The following is a 9,084-nucleotide window of genomic DNA, read 5'->3' on the forward strand; positions in this document are numbered from 1 at the left end:
AGTTAGCCCTAATCAATTCGTTAAAAGCTGTGCGTAAGTGCCCTAAATGGTGTTGCCAAGTCAGCGAGAAAATTGTGATGTCATCAATATATGCCGCTGCATATTCTCGATGTCTGCGCAACAAAGCATGTAAATTGTCCTTAAAGGGACAGTCCGGAAAAACCGGAAGTTGATTTTTTCCAACTGTCACGGAAGCTTACATGCTGGGTGGAAAGTTTCAGCTCACAAAACGGCGTGGTTTTCGAGATATCGAATAAAAAATACTCCTCTGAAGTCATCCGGTTTCGTTTTTCTCCCTCGCATACTCCTTGCCCCAAGGATCCTCTATGTACGTCAGTCGTCACGTGAGCATGACGTCCCCAATGGACAAAGTGGAGCGGAGGACTGCGCCGTTGCTGGGAATGCAGAGAGGTGTTTTTGTCTATGAGTGTACTGAACAGAAGGCTACGTCGTGATACCTGTGTTTACATTGACGCTACTCTGCATTTTAGTCTACATAACGCGTGATTGCTACTCAAAAACATCATAATGGACAAATGCTAGCACGCAACAATCAACTATCGCGCAAACAGGCATGCACAAGTCACGTGCGGCATTGCTCTTATGCACGTCACGCGAGAGCTCGCTGCGGCCTTTACTCGGGACCAACTGCGGCATAGAAAAATGTCGATTATAAATCGTGCGATACGATTTCTTCTGAAATATTTTGCATAGTTGTTGTGAGGAGTATTAGAAATCATAAGGCGGTGTTTCCCAGACCTATGTTTTCGACCGGACTGTCACTTTAATGTGCAACGATAGAAGATAGCTTTTGATTATCCTCCACAAGCGGTAGTTGCCAATAACGCTGGCGAAGGTCTAAAAGCGTAAAAACTCTGTACGCCCTACATCTGTAGTGTGCTATTTTGTCTTCCCGCTCTGTTGATTGAGTGCCCGTGAGTTTGAGTTCAGAGTTTTGACAGAGTTTGCAGTAGCAATACAGCTTTTGCAATGGAGCAGGTAGCACCCCTGGTGTGTTGTTGGAAGCTCCAAGGTTTATCTTATTTTACTAATTAACTAACTAACTACTTTTAATAGTAACTCCTCAGGGAGAGACATTGGTAATGCATCCTCTTTGGTTGCTTCATTCAGGGTACGATAATCTACAAACATGCATATCCTTCCGTGTTTCTTTGCAATGGACAATCGGATGCGCAAAATCACTTTCTACTAGGTATACCAGCCCTTGAGCCAAACGAAAGAAACTTCGTCCGTGATAGCAGCGCTGAAGACATGCCCCTCTTTGAGCTCAATTTGGTGCTCTCGCACTTTTGCAACCTTTAGCTTGGTATGGAACAAAACTGCGTGCTCCTGAAGTACCACGTACATTTCATCCCTTTGCCCGAGAGAAAGGTGATCCAACCTTTCTAGCATCGAGTCAGTGGTTCCTTTTTGCTCTTCGGAAACCGACGGTGCACAACTAACTTCACCAAACTCTTCTTCGCCCTCAAAGATCATACCAACCTGCCCTACCCTACGTGGTATGGTCGTAGTCTGTTGGCATGTAGTATACTGTTTGGCGCTTGCCTAACACATCCTCTGTAATATACTATACCGGGTGTCCCACCGAAATCCCCCGGCTGGATAATTCATGAACAGGTGGCGCCATCGAAGAAATTTCTTTTTGGTAGAGATCCTTAGGACATCGGCATGAACTGAGTAGTGTGCGGCTCATTTGCATACACTCACTAATTAAATAAACGTGCTAACTTTCAACTTTTACTTCGCACGCTTACGGAACCTCTGTTTTACGCATCGGGACCTTCAGCGAAAAATATTCCAAGAAAAAAAAAAGGCATCGACACTTAGTGATTTTTCCGAGTAATTAATTGATTTCGGTTTACATATTTCTTGCGCGGAGCTGTGCACCAATGCGCTCTTTGGATCAGCTATCCGGCTGTCAATTTCCAGTTCATCCGCCTGGTTCACGCACGAGGGCGACGGAAGATTAGGAACAGCCGCAAGACACGCTTTGGTATTCGTTCTCAAAGCGACTGATATATGCCTTTCTGCACCGCTTCCGGTTGGTTGCCAAGACGACATCCGGTTTCGCAGCAAACACGCTCTGCGCCAACCACTATGCCGTTTCATGCAGTTATCGCTTTCGATTTGAGGAGAGAGAGGGCCGTATACGCCTTTTTATGGGAATTAAAATTGCCACAAAGAGGCGTACGCCTCCCATTTTCAACAAATCAGGAAAGTGAAAGATTCTGCATGGCGGCTGGTTCCGAGCGTCTTTAGTCGCGGAAGGACCGGAAATCTTCGTAGCACCGGAAGTTGTGACGGGGGCTTGTTTATGTTTACCCGAGAATGTCATGTATAAACAGTGCTGGCGGTTCTGTCGTTCCGTAGGTGAGATAGCGTGCTCTTATCATGGATGATAACGAATGCGCCACGAGCGCTGTGAACTAGTGGGGTACACTCTCAAAAATTAGCTATACCACATAGCATGCTCCTTGCCAACCATCATCCCGAATGACAACGTTCTCGCTCGATTTGTTAGAAACTGGAGGCGGGGCCTTTTTGGCCTTATGTCCGGCATAATTGGTACAAAAAAAAAAAAAAGCGTACGCCTCCCATTTTCCTCACATCAAGGGAGAGAACGTTGTCATTGGATAGGAGCGTGCTATGCGGTGAAGTTTTAAGAGTGTAGGCTACACTAGGCTAGGCCCGCGCGCCGCTAGGCTCGCAGGGCTCGCTAGGAAGCCAACTATACACTCTTAAAAATGAACTTCACCGCATAGCACGCTGCTAGCCAACCATCATCTCGAATGATATCGTTATCTGCCCTGATTTGTTGAAAACGGGAGGCTTACGCCTTTTTGTGACACTTATGCTGTTCATAATTGTCACAAAAAAGGCGAACGCCTCCCGTTATCAACAAATCAGGGCAGATAACGATATCATTCGAGATGATGGTTGGCTAGGAGCGTGCTCAGAACCCCACTCCGAATGATACTGCTCTCTCGCTGAAAATAAGATGCTTACGCCTTTTTGTGACCATACGAGTATTTGTCAATTGCCATAAAAAGGCGTACGCCTCATTCTCTCCTCAAATCAGAAACGACAACTGTATCATTCTGGGTGGCCTTGATCGTGTTATGTGGCGAAGTTATCTTTTTAGAATGTCAGGTAGTGAAAGCGCGCTTATACAGTTGAAGAACAGACTTCACCGCAAAACACGCTGAAGGTCAGCCATTGCGCAGAATGATGCCGTTTCGCTTCTAATTTGTGGACAGGGCGTACGCCTCTCTGTGACACTTACATTAACATAACTGCAGAAGTATCAATTATGTGTATCACAATCAGGTGTACTCCTCCCGTTTTCAATCCTTCAGAAGAGAAAACTATATCATTGTGAAGGAGCGTGTTATGCAATGAAGTTCTGTTTATAGAGTGCACCTTTAACACAGAACTTCACCACATAACACGCTATCGGCCAACCATTGCACAGAATGATACCGTTAGCACTCCTGATTTGTGGAAAGCGCGGGGCATACGACTTTTTCTGACAATTAACATAACTGCATAAGTGCCACAAAAAGGAGTGCGCCTCACGTTTTTCACCAATCAGGGTGCAGAACGACGTCACTCGGGATGGTGGTTGGCTAAGAGCGTACTATGCGGTGAAGTTCCGTGTTGAAGAGTGTGTATAGAGGCGCACAACTTAGCTCTGCCTGTCACTTTTGCTTAGTCAGTGAATGAAAGCGACTGAATCTTGAAGGGAAAATGAACACCTGCGATGCCGTTTGCCAAAAGTGACGGTTGCGAAATCTAACAATTTGCTCGTCCGCGTTCTTCGAATATTATGTGGTTACCTGATAGCGAACGAGTCCTACTACTGCAAGTGTTTCATGCACGCCAAAAGATGGCACGTGTTGAATTGCAACTTGAACGATGAGTACATAAGTTTAAGAAGACATACGTTAACACACGAGGACACTAAGGGTTATGATTTTTAACCATTAAATCGCTGCAGATAATTTACTATTCGGCTACAGTGCGTAAACACTCATTGACATTTTTTAGCACCAGTCTTTATTCATTCCAGTCCCACTATCTGCGCTGTCCACAATTTTTTTTTTTTTTTCAGACAAGTCATGGCATAGACTTCCTTTGGCATTAGGCATTGACATAGACATTGATTTGGCTTTGAGGCAACTTTGCATGTTTCATAAACCGCCAGTACAAACAATATATACTTTTAAAAACGCAATACGAATAATTCGAGCTCGCTTACATTTCAAACTCCGTCGTTATATGTTGTCTAAAAGAAATGACCCAAGATTTAGGAAGGAGGCTTCCATTTCTTTCGTTTTCTGTTTGCTTTTTTTCGCTATACGATGAAGTTTCACACGAGGGATGCGCCCCCTTCTCTTCGGGGATATGGCAGTGTGGCACTTTTCTTCAATGGCCTAACGTTTTTCGATTGGCTACTGCAAGAGATCTCGCAGAGGAAAACTTCTCAATTTCTCACCCAGCACTTATTATTATTCTTATGAAGTCTGGGGACGAGAATATTTCCAAGATGCCTCGGCTGACATCTGTTCCCTCCGTGGAGGATATGAAACTTTCCTCGTCAAAGAAACCGTTCCTTCTCTCGGCCACGATATTGTATTCAGTATTAGGCCCGCCTTGTGCTTCTTCACTCTATATGGGAATTTTGTGACAGAATAATTGAAAACAGCGAGCCAATTTTTTAATCAAAAGATATTATGAGGTCCCCGCTGCAGTTGCCCCGAATACATCTGTGCTATCCAGGCACCAATCAGAGCTTCGAAATGCCTACAAAAAGGCCGGGCCAATTTCTTGCAATGCAAACGCGCAGCCAGTGAAGTTCAAATTCAGAGTTTTATCCCGAGCTTCCATATCCGCACATAAATATATATAAAGATATGCGTTCTGAACTGATGAAGATTTCCGAGAAAATATTAGATCCTACTTCTTATGAAAGTGCTCTTTCGCTTTCTTCCGCTTTTTATGTGTCTGTACATACGGTATATGAAAGCAGACAAAAGGAAAGCTGGATTTCCCGATCGAAGAAATGGAGTTGTGCCGATCTTGTAGCGCAATGAATAAATTTGCCAGAATGATCGACTGGCGCGCTTATTTCCCAGGGTTCGGAAGACAAAGCGCTGCCGCTGTTACACTTCTATATTTCCGTAAGCGTGCATGGCGTCGCAGTTCCTTTCCTGCTCCCTCGCGCGGCCTAAATTCAGCTTTGCAAGATCCGCAGGCACTATAATGATATGTGTCTTTCTAATATCAATTGTAATTGTGATACACAACTGCAGTTCTTCCCTTGTTTTTCAGTCCAAAATCGTAAAAATAGAAATAGAAAGAAAAAAATGGAAACGTAGGTCGCACTGGTGCGACCAGCTGTTCCAGGACGCTTGACGTGTGAAAGCACTGAATGAATTAAAAGAATATATCAGCACGTATATCCTTGAGGTAGGTCGTACGTCAGTGCACACAGCGCAGGTTGCTGGTGTTGCCTTGGCCAGCTCCCCAGTACCTTCTCAACACTAAATGGTCGGTTGTCAAGTTTCGCCAGGGCGTTCTTCAGTGTTCGCCGACTATAGAGTCGAAGCGTCGGCAGGTGACCAGCACGTGCTCCGTGTTCTCCACAGTTCCGCAAATTCGTACTCACTCGAAACTCTGTATACCGCTGTAATAATCAGCACAAGAACTGTTACTTTACTTAATTTTACTGCTATTTTCTGTTTCGTGCTTTTATATAAAAAGAAAACGAATCATCCTTTATTGAGCTGGTAAGGCACCTTCCAGCGATCCTTAGACACACGAATTTTCGCTGTGCTGCTTGGCAGTAAAACAAGCCGCCAACGAACAATCAGACTTTTTCAGGCGTCTGCACAAGAGGGAAGACGCAACGAAGATGGGTCTGGTGCACTACATCTCAAAGAGAGAGCCAAAAATAACGGAGAACAGTGAAACGCACATTAATTTCTATTACTTTTAGATCGCTATTGCAAAACGTGTGCTTAATAAGCATCCCCAATAAAACATATTTCTTAAAAGCAGATAATAACTATAAGCCTGGAATGGACAGATTTATAGACTGCATGACCATATGCTGCATTGGCGCTAGAGGGCTATCGCGATAACCTCAACCCATCAGCTTTTCTGAATTATTTCAGTAAGGAAACTTTTGGCAAACATTTAATTAATGTCGCGGGTGCCTTTCGGGAGCAAAGGTCTAAAGTCCTGCTTGCGGAGGGCACGCACTCCCGCTTGCCTCGTCCGGCCAATAGCGACACATCTGCCCTGCATTGCGCCACGCGTGTAGGGAAATAAATGAAGCGTTCGTTTTGCGTGCATGTACAGCGGGGGACAACACCAGCTCCTATTATGAATTGAAATGGAAGCATACCATCGCGTTAACCCGGTGGAAAGTTTAATGCGCAAAGTTTTCCGTCGGAAATTTCATAATACCGGTACTTCGGTGCCACACCAGTTTCAGCAGTGCATGTTATGCGTTGTCAGATAAGCTTTATTTATTTCGAAGCACTGGATGGCGGGTAAGTTAGTTTCTGTCACAACACTCTAAAAACAGAACTTCACCGCATAAGCACGCTGTGCGCCAATCATTGTCACGAATGATAAGTTTGTCGCTTCTGATTCGAAGAGAGAGGGAGGCATATGGCTTTTTGTGTCAACAGGGATATATGACTGAATGATAAGTGACAGAAAACTGCGTTATGTCCCCTTCTCCCTTCGAATAACCGTATCATTCGTGGCAATTGTTGGCTCAGAGCGTGCTATGCGGTGAAGTTTTGCGTTTTTAGAGTGAACCAAACATGCAGTAAAGACTCTAACAAAAGCCTTCTATAGCACCTTATTTAGATTTAATTATATTCTTGCAGTGCGCTATAAAACTTGCGGCGAAATTTTTAATGGTTAAACGGCATTTGGGGCAGTGGTGCAATTACAATGTCTCATAGTGCACATCATGCTTTAATGAAAGAAGAAACCATGGATGTCAAAATAAGTGAATCACGATTGTATGTACTCAGGCTCAGTAAACAACACAAATATTGGGCAGCTATTCCAATTTAGTGTTCTTTTATAGGTAAGAAGAGTTGCAAATTAAACGCGTCTGATAGCGCTGCGATTGATGCGAACAATGGAAACGCTACCCACCCATCCAACGTGATAATAAGTCGATTGCTCGGCATCATTCATTACTGGAAAAGAGCCTTGTTCTAGCTTAGGGCTTTTTTTCCTGCGTTTTCTTTTATTGTTGATTTCAGGTTTAACCGGTTTATGGCTTAAACTTGCACTCTTACAACAGAACTTCACCACATAGCACGCTGAAGGTTACACTCTTAAAAATGAACTTTACCGCATAGCAGATCTCAGTTGTCTCGCGACGTAAACCCCAATTATTGTTATTATACCGCATAGCACGCTCCTACACTCTTAAAAATGAGGGGGGGGGGGGGAGGGGAATATACATTTATTAGAAGTTTGGCGGTTGGCTACACTCTTAGAAATGAACTTCACAGCATAGCACGCTCCTAGCCAACCATAATCTCGAATGATATCGTTATCTGCCCTGATTTGTTGAAAACGGGAGGCGTACGTCATTTTGTGACAATTATGAACAGCATAAGTGTCACAAAAAGGCGTACGCCACCCGTTTTCAACAAATCAGGGCAGATAACTATATCATTCGATATGATAGTTGGCTAGAAGCGTGCTATGCGGTGAAGTTCATTTCTAAGAGTGCAACCACTGCACAGAAAGATACTGTTATCACTCCTAACTTGTGGAAAGCGCAGGGCGTACGCCTTTTTGCGACAATTAACATAACTGCTTAAGTGTCAAAATCTCGAATGATATCGTTATCTGCCCTGATTTGTTGAAAACGGGAGGCGTACGTCATTTTGTGACAATTATGAACAGCATAAGTGTCACAAAAAGGCGTACGCCACCCGTTTTCAACAAATCAGGGCAGATAACTATATCATTCGATATGATAGTTGGCTAGAAGCGTGCTATGCGGTGAAGTTCATTTCTAAGAGTGCAACCACTGCACAGAAAGATACTGTTATCACTCCTAACTTGTGGAAAGCGCAGGGCGTACGCCTTTTTGCGACAATTAACATAACTGCTTAAGTGTCACAAAGAGGCGTACGCCTCACGTTTTCAACAAATCATGGGAGAGAACGATTTCATTCGGGAACCGGGATGGTTCGCTATGAGCGTGTTATGTGATGAAGTTCTGTTTCTACACTCTTAAAAATGAATTTCACCGCATAGCACGTTCTTAGCCAACCATCATCTCGAATGATATCATTATCTGCCCTGATTTGATGGAAACGGGAGGGTACGCCTTTTTTGTGACACTTATGCTGGTCATAATTGTCACAGAAAAGGCGTACACCTCCCGTTTTCAACGAATCAGGTCAGATAACGATATCATTCGAGATGATGGTTGGCTAAGAACGTGCTATGCGGTGAAGTTCATTTTTAAGAGTGTACAGCGTGCACAGAATGATTTTTCTCTCCCGATTCGTGGAAAGTGCTGGATGTACGCATTTTTGTGATAACTAACATAAATGCATAAGTGTCACAAAAATGCATACGCCTCCCGCTTTCAACAAATCAGGGGAATGAATGGTAGCTTGTTCAGGACCGCATTACGCGGCGAAGTTCTGTTTTAAGAGACTACTGCAAGCAGTTCCATTACCCACGACCGCCACCATCTGTTTTAAGAGTGTACCCTGTTCTGGTAAGTCCCCTCGCGTATGGTCTAGTCTACGTGCCCTTTGATTGCTCAGGTATAGGCCCGAAGACACACTCAGCTTTAGTACAAATGAGATTCCACATTTATTTTATGCATTGGTCCAAAGTCCGTGAAGCAACTACGTACTGTGTACATCCAGGACCGTTCTACTGGACCAAACACAGAGACGCACTTAAACGCACCGATAGAAATCAAATCAGGGTTACATAAAACGTGATTATGGTGAGCGGCAAGCATAATACCTCGGTTTTAAGGGCGCCACTGCACTTCCCTCC

Source organism: Ornithodoros turicata, chromosome 1 (assembly GCF_037126465.1).
Source record: "Ornithodoros turicata isolate Travis chromosome 1, ASM3712646v1, whole genome shotgun sequence".
In the NCBI taxonomy this organism is placed as follows: Eukaryota; Metazoa; Arthropoda; class Arachnida; order Ixodida; family Argasidae; genus Ornithodoros; species Ornithodoros turicata.